The 20,783-nt window shown below is 32.6% G+C and overlaps 1 long non-coding RNA gene across 1 annotated transcript; it reads right to left on the reverse strand.

The window, feature by feature from the left end:
- Window positions 1-1,072: 1,072 nt before the first annotated feature.
- Window positions 1,073-4,992, reverse strand: LOC117076866. The gene is made up of 3 exons (XR_004434504.1): window positions 4,915-4,992; window positions 3,918-4,099; window positions 1,073-1,131 (listed from the first exon to the last, which is right to left on the reverse strand). It is a non-coding gene; the product is annotated as an uncharacterized LOC117076866 (long non-coding RNA).
- Between the last annotated feature and the right edge of the window lie 15,791 nt (window positions 4,993-20,783).

The raw sequence follows: 20,783 nt of genomic DNA on the forward strand, positions 1-20,783 counted from the left end.
TGTCTTTGGGCTTCCCTAGAAACTCATTATGTAAATTATGTGTCTTGTAGTTCTCTCAGTTATAATCCACTCTTATACAGGAACGCTGTTGATATGCTATTAGGTATTAGGGAGAAGAAGTATTCGTCTTAAGATTAAATCACTCTCTCGCTCTCCCTCTCTTCTTTCTCTGTAAGTGTGCCAGAATCCCTGAGCCGTGGTCTTCGGATGATGTGAGATAGGAATGCTATAAGAGGCTCCAGTTGTCTAATGATTCTCCTTCTAGGCCCGATAAGACTCTCATAAAGTAATTTTTGTTAACAGAAAGTATTTGGTAAGGATAACAAACATTCTGGGAGTACTTATTGTTTCCAAGGTGGAAATAACTCCTACTACCCAAAGGTAGAGAATATTTTCCTCCATTCTTCATTGTGGATACCTGGTGAAGCTCTTGGGGATAAAACTCACAAAAGTATTTCCTCCTCACCTCTTCTGAGACAGGGCTTTCAGCAGTTTTTAACTAAAGTGTGTCCACTTACAGCAATTAGTGGATTAAGTGTTCCTATTTTTTTCTGGTTTCTGCTGTTTCTGCTCCTGATAAGCTGTGATTTTCTGCATCTGGCTGACACTAGTTTTCAAGGGAATGGTTTCCTTCATACCTCAATTCTCTAATGGATCTAAAAAAAAATTTGATTTTTAGTTTGTTCACCTTTTTCTCATCAGGTAGACAAAAGTGACAACTTCCAAATTCATTAAACGACATAGTGGAAAACAAAAACCAAGCTTGTCTATTTCTATAGGAATTTTTGCATCTATATTCAGGAAGAATATTGGTAATAAGACTGACTCAATCAATATTGCTATTCTTTTATCTTGAAGAGACAAAGCTTCCAGAAAAGTTATAATTTTGTGAAAACAAATAGGTCATTTGGACATGATTTATCAAAAACTGTGAATACTTCCAGTAGATTACAGTCTATTCAAAATATTCGTTATTCACAATAGCCACGTTATAGAAACAACCTAAGTGTTAATAAATCAGGCACAGAAAACAAACAAACATGATCTCATTTATATGTAGAATTTATTTTTCATGTTCATATATAAAGAAATAGAGAATGAAACTGTGGTTGTCAGGGGAAGGGACAGGACCTGGAAGGAAGAAATGGAGATGTGTATCAGAAAACACCAAGTAACAGATATATAGGATGAACAAGTCCAGAGATCTAATATACAACACGAGGACTATATTTAATGAAACTTGTATTTGAGATTTTTGTTAAATAAGTAGATTTTAGCTGTTCTTGTTATGAAAAATTAATTATATGATGAGAGATGTTAATTTTTTCAATATAATAATCATTTTATTATCTCTATATATTCCAAAACATCACGTTGCAAACCTCAAATATACACAATAAAATTTATGTTTTTAAAAACAGAAAGTCCCCATCTAAGACCTAATATTTCAATTGACTGGAAAATATTTATAAATTGAAGTGTTCCTACTGAGTTTATACAGTTTTCTTGATAAATGAAATCTTTACCTAATAAGATTAAACTAGATTACTTTTGTAAGTTTTGATTCATTTTCAAGTATTGATTTTAATTAATATTAGTAATCTGAAAGGAAACAAAAAGTCTGTGACTATGAAAAATCCAGCTTCTTTATGACTCACACTAAACCTACTACTTAATGTACTCACATAATTGAATATGCTCACATTTCTCATTGACCATCTTTAAGACAGTTGAAACAGGATAATTTCCAAGAAGGCATTCATATTGAAAGGCCTCCATAGAAATCAGATCCAGGTTGAAAATTTTCATGCAGAATACCAACTAGTTGAAATGGCAATATTTGAAATAATGAGAAATCTTAAACTGTACAATGTGGCAAGTAAAAAAATAATTCATAGAAATCATAAGTCAGCCTCTAAAAGATGACCATTTTCCTTACATATCTCCAGTAGGTTCCACTGACTGAAAAAAACTGCAGGTTGCAGCTTTGTTTTTTTCCCCTCTCTGGTAGTGTTAGAAATTGCGAATTCGGGAACTTTTAAGTAAAGAACTAATTTTCCATATCTCTGTCATGGTAATAGATTAACAGATTGTACCTTTCAGAGTTAATGGATTAAACAGAATACCACTCAGCTATGAAAGAAAACAAGCTATCAACAGACATAACTTCAAGGATGAATCTCAAAATTATTATGCTAAGTCATAGAAAAACAAAGAAAATAAAATGGAGTATCTACTATATGATTCTCTCTATATAAAAGACTGTACATTTATTATTGATAAATATTGACAAAAAAGAATATTAGGAGTTGTCTTCAACCTTGGTGGAGAGTATGGAAGGGGACAGGGAAAATAAGGGTTTGATTTATACAGGGACTTGAGGAAAGGATTGTAGGTGATGGATATCTTTATTATCTTCATTAAAAATTTTTTTCATGAATATATACACATTCAAACTCAACAAATTGTACACTCCACAGAAGTGAAGTTTACTGTAAATCACTTATTGTTCAATAAAGCAATATAAAAACAAAAAGTTATTAAGAGTATCAGTTTGTATTCTAGGCAATGGAATTCCAATTTTTATGAAACCTCCTAACTGAAATTTCCCTGGGACTCTAAACAGAAACAGGAACTGTGCGATTTAATTCAAGTTTTTATTTCTACTCTGCATCTTCTTAGTTATCGTAAACCCATAATACATATTTGTATATGAGTGCTCTGGGCAAGACCTTGGAGGTTAGACTCAATCTTATTTGAATGATCTCGACCAATTTCTTACTAAAGGTATTTCAGAAACCCAGTGGCAGATATCTACCCATATTTTCTATGAGCAATAGCGACATCAAATAAACAACGAGATTTTTCAACGTTGAATTTAAAATGTGCCTTATATTTGATGGTATTTCATGCTTTCAATTATTGTTAATTATTGAAAATAGGAAATGTTTATTAGCAAGTAGGCTCACCTCTTATGAAATTTCATGTTTGCCTCTGAAACATTTTTATTCATTGCTATGAATTACATCCTGTTGTTCTTTTACTACTTAAAGAAGGGGAAATCCATGACTTTTTATCCTTTCTGTTGTGAACTAAACACAGTTTTAAACAATTTATCGGAACTCTATGTTTAAAAATTTAAACATTCCTTGTTTGTTGGTAGATTATAACTTAAGACTGAAATAAGTAAATAATAGGCAAAATAAGATCTCTCGTAACATTAAAGTGAGCTATTTTACTAAAAGTAAAATCAGCTCAGATATCAGAACATATTGCAATTACCAGATATTGCTTAATTTTTGAAATGTATAAGATTTAATCTATACTTGCTGTCAGTTATATTTTGGAATATGACTGCAGAATACAATACATTGTGGAGACAGTACATTTTTTTACCCATCAAAGTAGTCTACAATTAAAATAAAACTTTTAAGGATTACCTAACGATAGAATTACATATGGAAGAAATAACACGGAAGATCTTGAAATGTGTTAGCTGAATATTATGTCAAAAAAGGATCCCTCTCTAAGATCATGAGCTCTGTAATACTCCAAAGAGTCGATTCACTGGATTTGTGAAAAGATACTATTATAGAATGTCACTGATCAGCCCTGGAATTTGCAAAATGTACTGGAAAGAAATTTGCTTGAAGCTTATTTCTAGTACATTCATAAGAGTTGCTTGAGGTGACAGAGACTTCAGGTAGAATCTTTCAAAATATTTGCTATTATGCCTCATCAATATTGGTGAAGAGATTTTGCTAATCTTACTGTCTATCTTTTTCTAGTGCACTCCTTATTTATCACAAGCGTCATTCTGGAAAAAAGGGTCAAAATGGAACATACCAATAATCCAAGCCTCATTGTCCAATATTTCAAAAAAAAAATCTTCAAATAGATTTCAAGAAATTACTCACCTGCTACAGGTTTTCTCAAAATGTTTGCATTTTTTCCTGGCTTGTTTTTGAGGAATTAAAGCTTTCAACTCCCAAAGAACTATAACTGATTGTAGCATAATTTTCCATTTGATTTTGTGTCCCAGGCTGAGGAATTCCAACTTGTCTCTCCAGTGATAGAGACTTTCACTTTACTTGGATTCCTAACAGATGAATTTGAAAAGTCTTACCACTTACTAAGAAATTTTACTGCTTCTCTCATCCTTAGTACTTAGTAAAAGCAAAGACAATCAATGACATTTTAAAACTGCATTAGCAAATACATTTGGCATTCTTGAACTTCCTTGATCAACAGTGTCACCTCTGGCCCTCCTGTTCACGATGCCCATACCTTGTAGGTCTCATGCCTTTCATTAGCAAGTTTGCCTCCATGAGGTTGAATATGGCACTCCTGATTTTGAACTCTAGCTTATCTCATCAATACATCACAAATTATTCATATGATTTATGCAATATATCCAATTTTAATAATAGGTAAAAACTTCCTTTCTTTACATTCTTGCAACAGGCTCTAAATGATCTAATATTAAAAACTGTCTTATGAAAATATACCAGAAAGAGAAATGCCTTAGAACAATTTTGAAAAGACCCAGTTAAGTACTTTTGAACATTAAAGGAGCAGTTAATCTCCAGTGTATTGATCCATGGCTAAATGTGTTCTAGTTTAAAAGATATAGGACATGGACTGCCACTATATCAGGAAATGTAAAACACAACGAGTCTTAATAATCCTCCAGAAATAGATGGCTTTGGTTGGTGTATCAGTCACAGTGTAGTCAACAGAAAGAAAACCACATAGTAATTCAAACAGGAAAAGGTCAATAAGAAAAGTTATTAACTATAGCAAGGGATTGGAGTAATGTGATGTTGGCTGATGATAAAAAAAAAAAAAACTACAAAGAATATAGTACAAAGTCAAGATCCACAAACTGTTGGAGAGGGCAAGGTAGTGGCTCACAGAATGGCAGACAAATTGTTGGGGTGCTCACTGACTGGACTTCTGAAAATCTGCCCTCTAGAACTTACTGTAAATCCTTAGAGTTCCAGAAAAAGGCAGAGGTTACTAAGGTAACCTCCACGACAAAAGTTAACATCATGCCAGCTGGTAAAGAAAACATAGTTAAAGGACCCAGATCACATTTTTGCATAGCAGTGAATGAAAGATGAATCTGGAACTGAGAGGCAATAAATAGGTAACTGGCCCAGAAAGAGACAAGGCTTCCCCCAATACTTTTGAATCAAAATAATTGCATGACATGAGCATCTAACTGTAGGCACAAATTTTATATTTTAATTGGCATGCTGTTATCTAGCTATTGTATTTTCTCCTTTCTGGAATAAAGTTCCAGATCGTTAGCATTTTTAAAAATCTCAGCCTTGATATTAACAATGTCTCTATTCTTAAATTTTTCTTTTGTGATTTAGTCTCTCTTTGGTATTAGAATCCAACCATTGGCTTCAGTTATTTTTTTATTATTATTATTACAAATCAAAAATCTAAACATTAAGTCAAACAGCAGTGATTTGGACACTTTTTTTTTTTTCCTGAGTGCCAAGACTCTCCCTTTGGAACCAGTTAATTATTCTAAAAATAGTCTTACAAGTAATGTACTCTACTGATTTTTTAAAGAAGTAATATAGCAAAAAAAAAAAAAAAAAAGCAACCAAAATGCTAAAATCTTTTGCATGTCACATCTATGAAGGGAACAACAATGAATCAATACCCAGAGAACATTTGTAAGAGACACCTTCTGTAACCAAACTTTCATACAGGAAAGGTTCAAGAAGCAAGCAGATAATGACAACATGTATTTGATAATAATCACAGAAGTTTTACTATGCATGCGATTTTCTTGATTCATTTTTTCCTAATTCTTTATTTTCTTTTTATATTCTGCCTATCTAATTATGCTCCTGTCTCAGAATGTTACCATTATACAGTAAAATATACCTAGCTGAGTCGAGAAATTTTGCCTGGAAACAAGTTATTGGATCGTCTCTGAAAATATGCTATTAAATGTATGGCACAAAAGCCTATTGGTCACTAAAAGAAAATTAAATATGAACTTACTGTCTTTGTAAACTGCCACAAGTCTCAAAAATATCCCTTAATGTCATACACAGTTCATTTTTGTTCAACTTTTTTACCAACATAAAAATACAAACAAGAAAAAGAAAAGAAAATAAGGATTGCTCAATAACTTCAATCAAGAAGGAAAACTGAGTTCTGAAATCCCAAACTTTAACTCAAAATGAATTATTTGTTATGTTTTCAAATCTCTTCATATTATGCTGTAAAAAAAGACATGAGAAATGGGAAAAATTGTGCATGCAATCGTTTAGAGATTGACCAGGGCTAGAAAATGTTATTGGGTATTATGACTTCTCACTAAAAATAATAATAATAATAATAAATAAATAAATAAATAAAATAAAATAAAGGGAAGAGCAGACATAGATATGATATTGTGTTTTTGAAAGATACATATTTTATTTTAGAAGAATTGTGTACTCAAACCTCTAGTGAACCCTCTGAGGTTTTTAATATTATTATCAAAGTCCATGGAACAAAGGAAAAACTTAAGAAATTATTAAATTTTGCTCATACTCTCATATCTGAGAGTATTAGTATTGAGTACTAGTATTGAGTTCTCAATCCCTGAGAACCAAGGATTGCTTTTTTTGGTTCAGTTTGTGCACTATTGGCTTCTAGTTTAGAAGTGGACTACAAACTTTGAACATAAATCATTTCTTCATATTTATCTTGGTTGTAGTATTCAAATGTGTGATCTTTAGAGTCCTAAACTCTGTTATTCAGACACTCCCATCAAATGATGCAACAAATGATCATTCATCTAAAAGATAAACCCAACATGTGTAATGGTTCAAATAACTGCCACTCTACAGTCATGAATATGCAAAGAGTGCAGCAGATCTGAAATTATCATTTCACCAGTTGGTAATGCTCTACCTTCCAACTCACACTAAATAATGAATATAAAAAGGTTGTGAGAATGAAAACCAACCCTGTCACTACAACTTAGATATGATGTGGACCACGTACGTCAATATTACTTAGTTTGTTCCAGGTAAATTTTGATGGAGAGTTAGGACTATAAAACAATAAATTATTTTAATGTGTGCTTGAGGAAATCCCTAGAAGTCAAGTTAATGAAATTAGTATTTTGGTCATGGCAGCATGCAGTTCATGTGTAAAATAAAGATTTACTTCTTAATGCATGTCAAGGTCCTCAGTCCTCTAATCCTAAAAATACTATGTCACAAATTTTGCCTAATTTCAGCCAGATTTTTTTTTTTTTTTTTTTTTTTTTTGAGACGGAGTCTGTCGCCCGGGCTGGAGTGCAGTGGCCGGATCTCAGCTCACTGCAAGCTCTGCCTCCTGGGTTCACGCCATTCTCCTGCCTCAGCCTCCCGAGTAGCTGGGACTACAGGCACCCGCCACCTCGCCCGGCTAGTTTTTTTTTTTGTATTTTTTTAGTAGAGACGGAGTTTCACCGGGTTAGCCAGGATGGTCTCGATCTCCTGACCTCGTGATCCGCCCGTCTCGGCCTCCCAAAGTGCTGGGATTACAGGCTTGAGCCACCGCGCCCGGCCTTCAGCCAGATTTTTAATCCTGGAAAGGCCCATTGCAAATTACATGAGCTCAGAACCCAAAGCTCTATAAATAATCTTACCTCATAACTTAACCTTTTCTGAAACACTGATCAGGTGGGATTCAGTCTTAAAACTTTGCTTTGTTAACAGATTTTGTAGTACTTTAAGAAGTTCAATAATCCTAACCTTTATAATTCCAAACCCTCATTTATAAATTAAATAATTTAAGCTAAAAATGTATTTTCCTAAATGTGTTGTTCAAAAATGTTATGAATTAAAATGCTGATAAATACATTTTAAAATGTTTTACTCCAAATGTTTACTGAGAATTTTTAAACATCCCATAATTTATTGTATTTTTAAAAACAAACTTTGTACAGTGTGGAGTAGTGTAAATCTACTGGAGACAGGCTGAGAAATATCTAGAACCCTAAGGGTATTTCTGGTTTTAAGATATTAATTTTTCCACTTTAGCAATCGGGAGATTAGTCTTCATTTAGGTGATATTTTTACCTGCTAAGATTTTATACAACATGTTTGTCAATGTATTTATTGAATTATTGGTTTTTTTTTTTTTAGTTATTTACTTTTCTTCATGAGGTAGCTGGCTACTCATCATGAAGTATATTGGTCATGGTACTAGTGAGAGGTGAGAGAAGAGAAGAAAATGATACTGGAAATATCATACATGCATACCCACCAACTTTTCACTGCATAACTCCTTTCTTTCATAGTGTCAGAATGCAGATACATGTGGTATGCTACATGAAAGGTATTTTTTTCATGTACACACAAAAAAATTTATTTTTTATGTCTTTCATGTACATTCAATTTTCCATATGAATATATAAATACAATATTTTATTGTTTTAATAAAATATTTATGATTTTCACTTATAAATTAAATATGATCTCTTAGTTGGCAGCTCGCTGTAAATTTACTTTCTTAATGTCAGTGAGAGTATGGCTGAATTGTTCATATACTTTTTAGTTTGTTTCACTTGTGAGACTGTTGCCTGAATGTGGGATAGCATAGAGTTTGTCTTCAAATATTATATCACTATTTATTGGTTATTTGTTTTTTTCATTAAGTAGCTATCTACTCTTAATTAAGAATATTGGATAGAATTTATCTCTGGAATAAACCACTAAGATGACATCGAATGCTTGAATCTTTAGTAATTTTAACACTATAATTATCATAGCTGAGGTATATGAACTTCTTTCTTGATCAATAAAAATGTCTTATGTATAGCTCTCAAACCAGCTCTCTTAAGTTGCATCTCAAGCACAGATACAGCCAGAGTCCAAACCCAAACATCTACATCGATTTATTCTGTTAGACCTGAAAACTAAGCTCCAAATGCAAACATATGTTGTAGAATACAAAATTTGGTCTTCAGAAGACCAAATAACAATAACAATTGATCTCCTAGGAAGAAATTTGCATTTTTAAAATAATTTTCAGATATTAACATTTCATTTTAGAATTCCAAAATAGAAGCTACGTTTGATCTTTAATAGAGCGATTTTATATTCAGTAGGACATCAGCAAGTGTGACCTACTAATAATAACCCTTTATTTTGATCTCTTATCAGGCTTGTTTCAGCTGGTGTTGTTTCATATTCTATTTATTATTATTGCTAATACATTAATGAGGTAAACTGATTGTAAAGCATATTAGACAACGTTAAAACTTTCATCAAGGTGTACAGTCTTTGATAACGGCATTTTTAATAAAATTATTTTTTAAAAACTTCTTATGTTATAAGCAGCTTTACTTGTTAGTGCCTTATAGATTTATATAATATAATGTATATCTGTTTCTCTTTATAGTAAATTTGTTATCAGCATGACAGATGCCCTTTAAATGAGTGGGTTTTTCTATCTCATTTTAGCAAACAACTAATGTAATGTATTCTTTATTGCTCATGTTGTTCAATAGGTCTTTCTGTGATGGTTGAAATGTGCTAATACTCCACTGTCTGATATGGTAGCCATTAGTCACATAAGGCTACTGAGTATTTGAAATGCAGCTAGCATAACTGAGGAACTGACTTTTAAATTTTATTAAGTTTACTTACTTAAATTTAAATTAGTGTGTGTGACTATTGGTTACCATGTTGGACAGCAGAACTGTAAACTTTTTGAAATATATTGTCACCAATGCCACTTGTTATTGTCTTGATGACTTCCATAAACATATTAAATTTTAAATCATCAACCATATGGCATATTGTTTAATACTGTTATACAACATGTACCTTACCATTCATTTGTTAAATGGGCATAGTTTTAAAGGGATTAATAGGTTATTTTCAATCTGGCACACTGACTTTATATAGGTCCTCTTTCTCCAACTCACTTTCAAATTGTTTATCTTGCTATGAAATATAAGAAATACGGAAAGTCATCTTAAATATATATTATTAAGTATGTATCATTTTATTTATAACCATTGAAATTCACCTGTTCTATTTTAAGGCAAATAATATATATATGTTTTATCAAAATTAGTCATTCTAGATATAGCCATAAATTGCTTTTTGAGAATTACTGCAGAAGCAAAGACAGGGAATTAACCTTGTAGGATAACATAAACATTTGGATGAGGGGATGACACTCAGAACTCAGTAACTGGCTGAAAGAGTCATGTTTTTCTTCAACAAATATTTGAGTTAAATATTTTGAAGCTTTATTTGACATATCCAGACAGTCACAGTCCATATCTTTCTCTCTGAATAATATTTGGATAACGATTCTAAACATGACTTTTAATTTGGTATACAACATGCTTTTGAAAACTGGTATCTGAATGAAAATTGAGTCTTAAATGTCAATATTTTGTACCTACCAGAAAGCTGGCAGACTTTATGAAATACTCTATGAGTGTCTCTAAAATAAGAACTTTTCGTGAATTTCATTTGTATTGTTTAAACTTTTATTGTGACATTCATCAGAATTATCACTTTACTGATTTCAATAATATTAGAAGATAGTAATTCATTTCCTTGAGTCTAGAGTCAGGAAAACATGAGATGTAAAAACACTATTTCTGTTGTCTCATATACATTTTGTGAATGTAAACCTTACAAAAGTTGAATTTGTATCAGAATTTAGAAATACCATCTCTTTAAGTTTCTTTAGAGGTGAATAAATAAAAAGAGATTTGTCTTGGCAATCCGGACTCTTTTTTGGTTCCATATGAACTTTAAAATAGTTTTTTCCAATTCTGTGAAGAAAGTCATTAGTAGCTTAATGGGGATGGCATCGAATCTATAAATTACCTTGGGCAGTATGGCCATTTTCACAATATTGAGTCTTCCTAACCATGAGCATGGATTGTTCTTCCAATTGTTTGTGTTCTCTTTTGTTTCATTGAGTAGTGGTTTGTAGCTCTCCTTAAAGAGGTACTTCACATCCCTTGTAAGTTGGATTCCTAGGTATTTTATTCCCTTTAAAGCAATTGTGAACGGGAGTTCACTCATGATTTGGCTCTCTGTTTATCTGTTATTGGTGTGTAAGAATGCTTGTGATTTTTTCACATTGATTTTGTATCCTGAGACTTTGCTGAAGTTGCTTATCAGCTTAAGGAGATTTTGGGCTGAGAAGATGGGGGTTTCTAAATACACAATCATGTCATCTGTAAACAGGGACAATTTGACTTCCTCTTTGTCTAATTGAATACCCTTTATTTCTAAGCCAAAAGAACAAAGCTAGAGGCATCACGCTACCTGACTTCAAGCTATACTACAAGGCTAGAGTAACCAAAACAGCATGGTACTGGTACCAAAACAGAGATATAGACCAATGGAACAGAACAGAGCCCTCAGAAATAATATCACACATCTACAACCATCTGATCTTTGACAGACCTGACAAAGAAAAGAAACGGGGAAAGGATTTCCTATGTAATAAATGGTACTGGGAAAACTGGCTAGCCATAAGTAGGAAGCTGAAACTGGATCCCTTCCTTACACCTTATACAAAAATTAATTCAAGATGGATTCAGAACTTAAATGTTAGACCTAAAACCATAAAAAATCCTAGAAGAAAACCTAGGCAATACCATTCAGGACCTAGGCATGGGCAAGGACTTCATGTCTAAAACACCAAAAGCAAATGCAACGAAAGCCAAAATTGACAAATGAGATCTAATTAACTAAAGAGCTTCTGCACAGCAAAAGAAACTACCATCAGAATGAAAAGGCAACCTACAGTACGGGAGAAAATTTTTGCAATCTACTCTCATCTGACAAAGGGCTAATATCCAGAATCTACAAAGAACTCAAACAAACTTACAAGAAAAAATCAAACAATCCCATCAAAAAGTGGGCAAAGGATATGAACAGACATTTCTCAAAAGAAGACATTTATGCAGCCAACAGACACATGAAAAAATGCTCATGATCACTAGCCATCAGAGTAATGCAAATCAAAACCACAGTGAGGTACCATCTCACACCATTTAGAATGGCGATCTTTAAAAAGTCAGTAAACCACAGGTGCTGCAGAGGATGTGAAGAAATAGGAACACTTTTACACCACTGGCGGGACTGTAAACTAGTTCAACCATTGTGGAAGACAGTGTGGTGATTCCTCAAGGATCTAGGACTAGAAATACCATTTTATCCAACCAACCTATTACTGGATATATACGAAAGGATTATAAATCATGTTGCTATAAAGACACATGCACAAGTATGTTTATTGTGGCACTATTCACAATAGCAAAGACTTGGAACCAACCCAAATGTCCATCAGTGACAGACTGGATTAAGAAAATGTGGCACATATACACCATGGAATACTATGCAGCCATAAAAAAGGATGAGTTCATGTCCTTTGTAGGGACATGGATGCAGCTGGAAACCACCATTCTCAGCAAACTATCGCAAGAACAGAAAACCAAACACCACATGTTCTCACTCATAGGTGGGAATTAAACAATGGGAACACTTGGACACAGGAAGGGGGACATCACACACCAGGGCCTGTTGTGGGATAGAGATAGGGGAGGGATAGCATTAGGAGATATATCTAATGTAAATTATGAGTTAATGGGTACAGCACACCAACATGGCACATGTATACATATGTAACAAACCTGCACATTGTGCACATGTACCCTAGAACATAAAGTATAATTTAAGAAAAAAAAGAGATTTGTCATCAATTAATTAAGGTGAAAATGTTTTGTAAACAGTAGATGATAGATATCTCTTTTTCAATCCATAAAAAGATGTCCTATGTGCATTTAAATATTTTTCTATAATTAAACAAGAAAGAGCCCTATATTTAGTGGCTACTACATATTTTATTTTGTTTACTTGATTCTTGAGCTCAGGAGCAAACATTTGCTTTAATTATTCTTTTGTATTCTTAGCAGTGAGTTGACATCAACTCTCATAAAGTCCCACTTCTATTTTATTTGTATACTTTTTTTTTGCTTTTTTCTTTAAACCCTGTTTCCAAACTTCTCCATGATAATCTATATCCTTTTACTGATACATGCCCTTGTTAAATGTTAATATATAAGATTTATTTTTAATTTGTTTTAGGTGCATGCATTTTTATTCTAAAATTATATTGTGCTATAGATATATTTTTTCTTTACCTCATAGTACTATACTTTTAAGATTTAAACATCAATTGTATAATCTTCTTATACATTGCTTTTAACAAGTGAATATTATTTCATAAGGTAAATCTATCTACTTTTTGTTTTTATCAATTTCCCTACTGCTGGAAACAGTTTTCCCTAACTGCCTGTTACCACAATCAATGAACTTTTTTTTAAAGGACATCGGGGAGAATTTTTCTCATAAGTTTAACATGGTTGCAAAAGTCTGTATGTTTACAAGTATGCATATAAATTTCTGTGCTGTCATATCCCACTTGTTGGCTTTATCTGCCTTTTTAATTATTGCCAGTCTGAGGGCTGAGCCAACTGAGTTCGGGTTTGAGCAGCATTTAGATTTTCTTGTTGCTATTACAACCTTCACAGCACTACGGACTTTAAATGTTTCTAGAGTTATCTTGTCATGTGTATAGGGGCTAATTCACAAGTGAATTGTTCTTAATGTTTGATCCAACCTCAGCTTCAGAGTCTTTTCTTTGCCATTCTTCCTTAAAGAATATTTTTCTCCTTTCTAACTTCCCCAAGAATAGATTGCTGTTACTTGTTATTTTACTCTGTGGTAGCCTGGAGTTGGTATAGAGTGGAGGAAGAGGACATATTCCTCCTGTTTTACCTTCAGTCTCTTGCTTTTCCCCTCCACCTCTTGCTGTAGACTTCTGACGTTCTGGGACAAGAGCCTTCCCACACCCTACTGAGTCTTCATTTGTGCCCGATGGGTGAGGAGTTTGTTGCCCTTTCCCAAATAGCTTAAATCTTTTGTTTCATAGGAATTATGGGAGACAAGAGTCCAAATGGATCTTCATGCCTTTTCTCATATAGCTGCTGATCTGCTTCCCCAGGACTACTCCATGAGAGAGATCTTTCTTAGGACTTCAACCCAACTTCTACTCTATCTTGTGAAAGAAAGCCTGGTGAGATTCATGAAGAAAATACTACAAATGGGAATAAATTTCTCTTGTGTCTGTGAATTCCAGGAATACCAGACCAGTTTAGCTTTTAGAAATTCACTGCAAATTTTAGCTTCATTCTTCTTACTGACCTCCATAATTTATGGTGTTTGACATCTGCCCCAGGCAATACTCACGTCATCTCTCCTTTGAAGAGATCTATTTTTTCAGGTTTCTTAGTTTTATAGGAATCTTAGCTTTCTAATGGGATTTTTTTTAAATAACCTTTGTGTTTTGTGCATTATCTGGCTTATTTTGTTGTAAATGTGGAAGCTATACCATTTTAAACTTCCTGCAACCTGAGCAGAAGCTGAAAGTTTATCAAGGTTAACTGTATTTTGTTTCACATTCTGTGAGTAATTTTTCCAAGTATTGCACAAAACACATTTCACCTCTTCCCCATTCATTAGGCATTCTAAATGTACCAAACATCAAGTCCTTATATATTCATATATCTCTGAGTCTTCTATTTTAATTTCATGACATATGTCACATGTGTTCTTAAACAATACCAAAATATTTGTATTACTATAACTTCAGAGAATGCCTTTATATGTAATAAGGAAAATATCATTCTTTGCTCTTAAATCTGACATAAATTGAAATAAAGATGAGATTTTCAAAATTCTGACCTCTTAATTTCTTGATCTATTTTGTTTCAACTGTTCCTTTCTGCATGCTTCCTAGTAATTCACCCCTATGGTCCTAATTCAGACATTACCATTGCCAGTAAATATAACCCTTCAGATAATTTATTTGAAATATCTATCTCTGTGGCCACTACCTCTTCACTTTTCTTCTCACTTCTTCTAGTAACTCAATGCTAACTACTCCTTGACCCCACTGAGACATATAATTAGCTAATACTACCAAATTGCCATTCTCAGTCTTTCAATAATGTATTCATCAACAAATATTTAGTATGCATTTACTTCGTGTGAGGTATTTTCTAGTCAGTGAAGATAAAATAGTAAACAAAACAGATACAAATGTATACCACTTACAAGTAAGTTGAAATAATTGGATGTTTTATGCAGTGAAAAAAGTTAAAGTAAAAAATAAAATAAAGAAGGGGAAATAGAAAAGTTAAGAAGTTAAGTGAAATTGTATATATTATGACATAAGAAGGCCTCACTGAGAAAAAAAAAAAAAAACAACGATTTAATAGTTTTACTGATAAATAATTGCCTGCAATATTCTACACATAAATAATATATACTATTTTTGTCATATGAATATACACACAAAATCATATGAGTATCACACTCTAGATAATAAGGACATTTCACATCATTAATTATTTATTCATGCCTCTTTGTAATTTATCCCTCCCATTTTATACCCCTCAGCCCCAATAATTGACTGAGCTCTTGATCTCCTTTCTGTATTTATTAGTTTTATATTTCTAGAATTTGTATAATTGGTTTAAGTAGTATTGATTGATTATTTGACATTTTAAACTCAGCATAATTATGTTAAAGTTGATTCATGTTGTTGCATGTATCATCAGTTCATTTATATTTAAGGACGAATAATATTACATGGCATAGAATGGTATATAGTTTGTTAAATCTTATCTCTTGAAGAGTAGTTTTTTCCTCCCAGATTGTGGCTTCTAAAACGAAATCTACTGTGAAAATTCATGGACTAGTCATGCACACACACTCTCATTTCCTTTTGGTATTTGCTCAGTAGTGTAATGGCTGGGCCATATGATAGATACATATTTAACTTTTTGAAAAACGAATACTGTTTTCAAAAATAATTATATTATGTTTCCAACAGCAGTTGTTTCATATCAACTGAAGAACTTGTTTGGCCATTCTCTAAAATTTAACCATTCTATTGGATGAATAGTGGTATTTCACCATGATTTCAATTTCATTTTCTCAAATATTAATGTTAAATATATTTCCATGTGCTTATTTTCTATCTTTGTAAATGTCTTTGCAAAATGCCATTTAAAAATCTTAGCAACTTTGGCTGGGCACAGTGGCTCATGCCTGTAATCCTAGCACTTCGGGAGGTCGAAGTGAGCAGATCACTTGAGTTCAGGAGTTTGAAACCAGCCTGGATACAATAGCAAAACCCCACCTCTACAGAAAATACAAAATTTAGCTGGGCACAGAAGCACATGCTTGTAGTCCCAGCTATTCAGGAGACTGAGATGGGAGGATCACTGGAACCTGAGAAGCAGAAGTTGCAGCGAGCCGAGATCATATCACTGCACTCCAGCCTGGGCAACAGAGTGAAACTCTAAAAAAAATAAACTTGGCCAATTTTAAAACATTTTGTCTACTTATTAAATTATAGAAGTTATATATTCTAGGTATAATTACATATAAAGATATATGTGCTATATATATTTTATCCCAGTACATGGTTTGAGTTTTATTTTTATACAAATATAAGAAATAAAACTGTCCTTTGAAAATAAAAAAAAATTTGATTAATTGATGTTTTATAGATTGTATTTTTTGTGTATATTTAAGAAATATTTTCTTTTGCTGAGATCATTCAGATTTTCTTTTATGCTTTCTTCTTATATAAGAATAGTCAAGCATTTTGTTAAAGGACTAGTTAGTAAATGCATTAGGCCTACAGGCCATATAAATTTTGTTCCAAATACTCAAATTGATTGGGATAACATAAGAACAATTATAAATAATGCCCAAATGAATGGAAATGATTATGTTAGAATAAATATGTAGAAAAGTAGGCAGCTAGCCTATATATCATAGTTTGCTGACCTTTACTCTGAAAGTATACTCTGAATGTTAGCTCTTATATTTACACATATGACTAATTTTGAATTAATTTTGTATTTGTTGTGAAGTAGGTCAAACTTTTTGTTGTGTTTGTGACTGTGTGTATTTTGGGATATTTCTATCCAATTTTTTAGTTGCTTTATTTGAAAAGATTATTACTTTCCTATTGAATTGACATATTTGTCAAAAATCAATTGACTATGTATTTGGAACTATTTCTACATTCTTTATTCTATTTCACTCATGATATACCGGTCTTTGTGTTAACAACACAATACAGATTATGGGTTTATATTGTTGAAATAAGGTGGTTATAAATTCTCCAACTTTTTAAAGAAATTTTTTCATATTTGTTTTGTTGTCCTAGATTGTTCATTTTTCATATGAAATTTAAAATTACATTAGCATTTTCTCTAATATTTGGTGAAAATTTTGACTTGTTCAGAATAGACATATTAACAATATTGAGATTTTTCTCACTTTAAGAGAAATGAGAAATATTTAAGAATAGACATACTAACAGTTGAATTTAAAAAGAATAGTTGTATTTAAGAAGAATAGATATATTAAAATCATTGAATTTTTTCTCATTTCACTTTTGATTTTCTCTTTGATCAATCAATGACCTGTTGGAAGTGTGCTGTTTGCTTTCCAAATAGTAATTTTATATATACGGCTTTTTATTTGTATATCTTTTTATATTTTAAAATATAAATTTGCCTTTATACTTTTTAAAATAATGGGTGTGTTGCTGTAGTTACATATTTAAACATTCACAATCTAGTTATATATAAAATATAGAAATCTTGCAACCATATAGGTCTTTATAGGTACACACTCCCCATTTTTTGTTGCAGTTATCATATTCATTTTATTTACATACATTGAAACCTTCTTGAGACAATATTTTATTGTTTGCTTTACACAGCCATTTGCCTGTTGTAAAGGACTTTAAGGAAAAAAAAGATTCTGTTAGATTCTTCAATATTTGTTATATTTAGTGTTCTTCATTCATTACTGAACACTCAAGTGTACCTTTGGTATTATTTCCATTTAACCTGAGGAAAGCCTTTGTAACATTTCTTTTAGTATTGGTCTGCTAGTCACACATTTTATTTTATGTAAAGTAAGTTCTGATTTTGTTTCTCCTCTTTAAGAATATTTTTGCTAACTGTAGAAAGTGGCTATTCTTATTTTTCCTTGTAATATTTTAAAGATCCTGCTTCACCCTTTTCTGATCTTCGTGTTTTTTATTAGAAATTTTCAGTCATTCAAATAATTGTCTTCATTTTCTCAATGTGTTGATTTACTCTGGCTGATTGCAAACTATTTTATTCATCTTTGGTGTTCAGCAATTTGATAATTTTGTAACAATGTAAGGTTTCCTTTACATTTATCCTACCTTATTTTGCCAAACTTTTTTAACTTTTTAAATTATACTTTAAGTTCTAGGGTACATGTGCACAACGTGCAGATTTGTTACATATGTATAAACTTCTTGAGCGTATACATTTATATATTTCACCAAATGTGAAAAAATGTTGATGCATACACAAGTATCAAGAGCCGAATCAAACAAATGGAAGAAAGGATATCAGAGTTTGAAGATCACCTTGCTGAAATAAGGCATGTAGTCAAGACTAAAGAAAAATAAATGAAAATAAATGAACAAAGCTTCCAAAAAAATATGGGACTTCATTAAAAGACTGAACCTACAACTGATTGGAGTACCAGAATGAGAAGGGGAGAATGGAAACAAGCTGGAAAACACACTTCAGGATATTATCCAGAAGAACTTACCCAACCAACCAAGACAGGACAACGTGCAAATTCAAGAAATACAGAGAGAACATCATTAAGATACTCCACAAGAAGATAAACCCCAAGACACATAATAATCACCTTCTCCAAGGTTGAATTGAAGGAAAAACTGTTAAGGGCAGCCAGAGAGAAAGGCCAGGTCACCTACAAAGGGAAGCCCATCAGACTAACAGCGGTCTTTTCACCAGAAACTCCACAAGCCAGAAGAGATTAGGGACCAATATTCAACATTCTTAAAGAAAACATTTTTCAACGTAGAATTTCATACACAGCCAAACTAAGCTTCGTAAGCAAAAGAGAAATAAAATCCTTTCCAGACAAGCAAATGCTGAGGATTTTATTACCACTAGGCTTGCTCTGAAACAGCAAGGAAAATCCAGCAAGCCATTGCTGGATTAAATTCACACGTAACAATACTAACCTTAAATGTAAATTGGCTAACTGCCCCAGTTAAAAGACACAGACTGGCAAATTGGATACAGAGTCAAGACTCATTGACATGCTATACTCAGGAGACTCATCTCAGGTACAAAGACATACACAGGCTCAAAATAAAGGGATTAGAAACATTTACCAAGCAAATGGAAAGAAAAAAAAAAAAAAAAGCAGTGGTGGCAATTCTAGCCTCTGACATAACAGCCTTTAAATCTACAAATATCAAAAAAAGACAAAGAAAGGCATTATGTAATGGTAAAGGGAGCAATTCAACAAGAAGAGCTAATAATTCTAAATATATATGCACCCAATACAGAAGCACCCAGATTCATAAAACAAGTTCTTAGAGACCTACAAAGAGACTTAGACTCCAACGCAATAACAGTGGGAGATTTTAACACCCCACTGTCGGTATTAGACAGATCAATGAGACCAAAAATTAACAAAAATATTTCGGACTTGAACTCACCTCTGGATCAAGTAGACCTAGTAGATGTCTACAGAACTCTACATCCCAAATCAACAGAATATACATTCTTCTCAGTGCCACATGGCACTTATTCTAAAATCGACCACAAAATTGGAAGTAAAACACTCCTCAACAAATGAAAAAGAACTGAAATCATAACAAATAGTCTATCAGACCACAGTGCAATCAAATTAGATATCAAGATTAAGAAAGTAACTCAAAACCAAACAATTACATGGAAATCAAACAACCTGCTCCTGAATGATTCATGGGTAAATAATTAAATTAAGGCAGGAATCAAGAAGTTCTATGACACCAATGAGAACAAAGAGACAACATATCAGATTCTCTGGGACATAGCTAAAGCAGTGATAAGAGGGAAATTTATAGCAATTAACGCCCACGTCGGAAACTTTTAAAGACCTCAAATCAACACCCTAACATCACAATTAAAGGAAATTGAGAAGCAAAAACAGACTAATGTAAAAGCTAGCTGAAGACGAGAAATAACTAAGATCAGAGAATTGAAGGAGATAGAGACCACAAAAAAACTCCCAAAGTTAATGGATCGAGGAGCTGTATTTTTTTTTTTTTTGGAAAAATATCAGCTAAATATATAGACTGCCAGCTAGACTAATAAAGAAGAAAGGCGAGAACAATCAAATAGACACAGTAAAACATGATAAAAGAGATATTGCCACTGACCTCACAGAAATAAAAACTGCCACCAGAAAATACTATAAACACCTCTATGCAAACAAACTAGAAAATCTAGAAGAAATGGATAAATTCCTGGAAATATACACCCTCCCAAACTAAACCAGGAAGAAGTTGAATCCCTGAATAGACCAATAACAAGTTCTGAAATTGAGGCAGTAATTAATAGTCTGCCAACCAAAAAAAAAAAAAAGAAAAGCCCAAGACCTGATGGATTCACAGCTAAATTCTACTGGAAATACAGAGTAGCTGGTACTATTTCTTCTGAAACTATTCCAAAGAGTTGAAAAGAAGGGACTCCTGCCTAACTTGTGATGAAGCCAGCATCATCTCGATACCAAAACCGGGAAGAGACAGAACAAAGAAAAAGAATTTCAGGCCAGTATTCCTGATGAACATCAGTGTGAAAATCC

The sequence above is a fragment of the Trachypithecus francoisi genome, unplaced genomic scaffold, assembly GCF_009764315.1.
Source record: "Trachypithecus francoisi isolate TF-2019V2 unplaced genomic scaffold, Tfra_2.0 Lachesis_group5, whole genome shotgun sequence".
In the NCBI taxonomy this organism is placed as follows: domain Eukaryota; kingdom Metazoa; phylum Chordata; class Mammalia; order Primates; family Cercopithecidae; genus Trachypithecus; species Trachypithecus francoisi.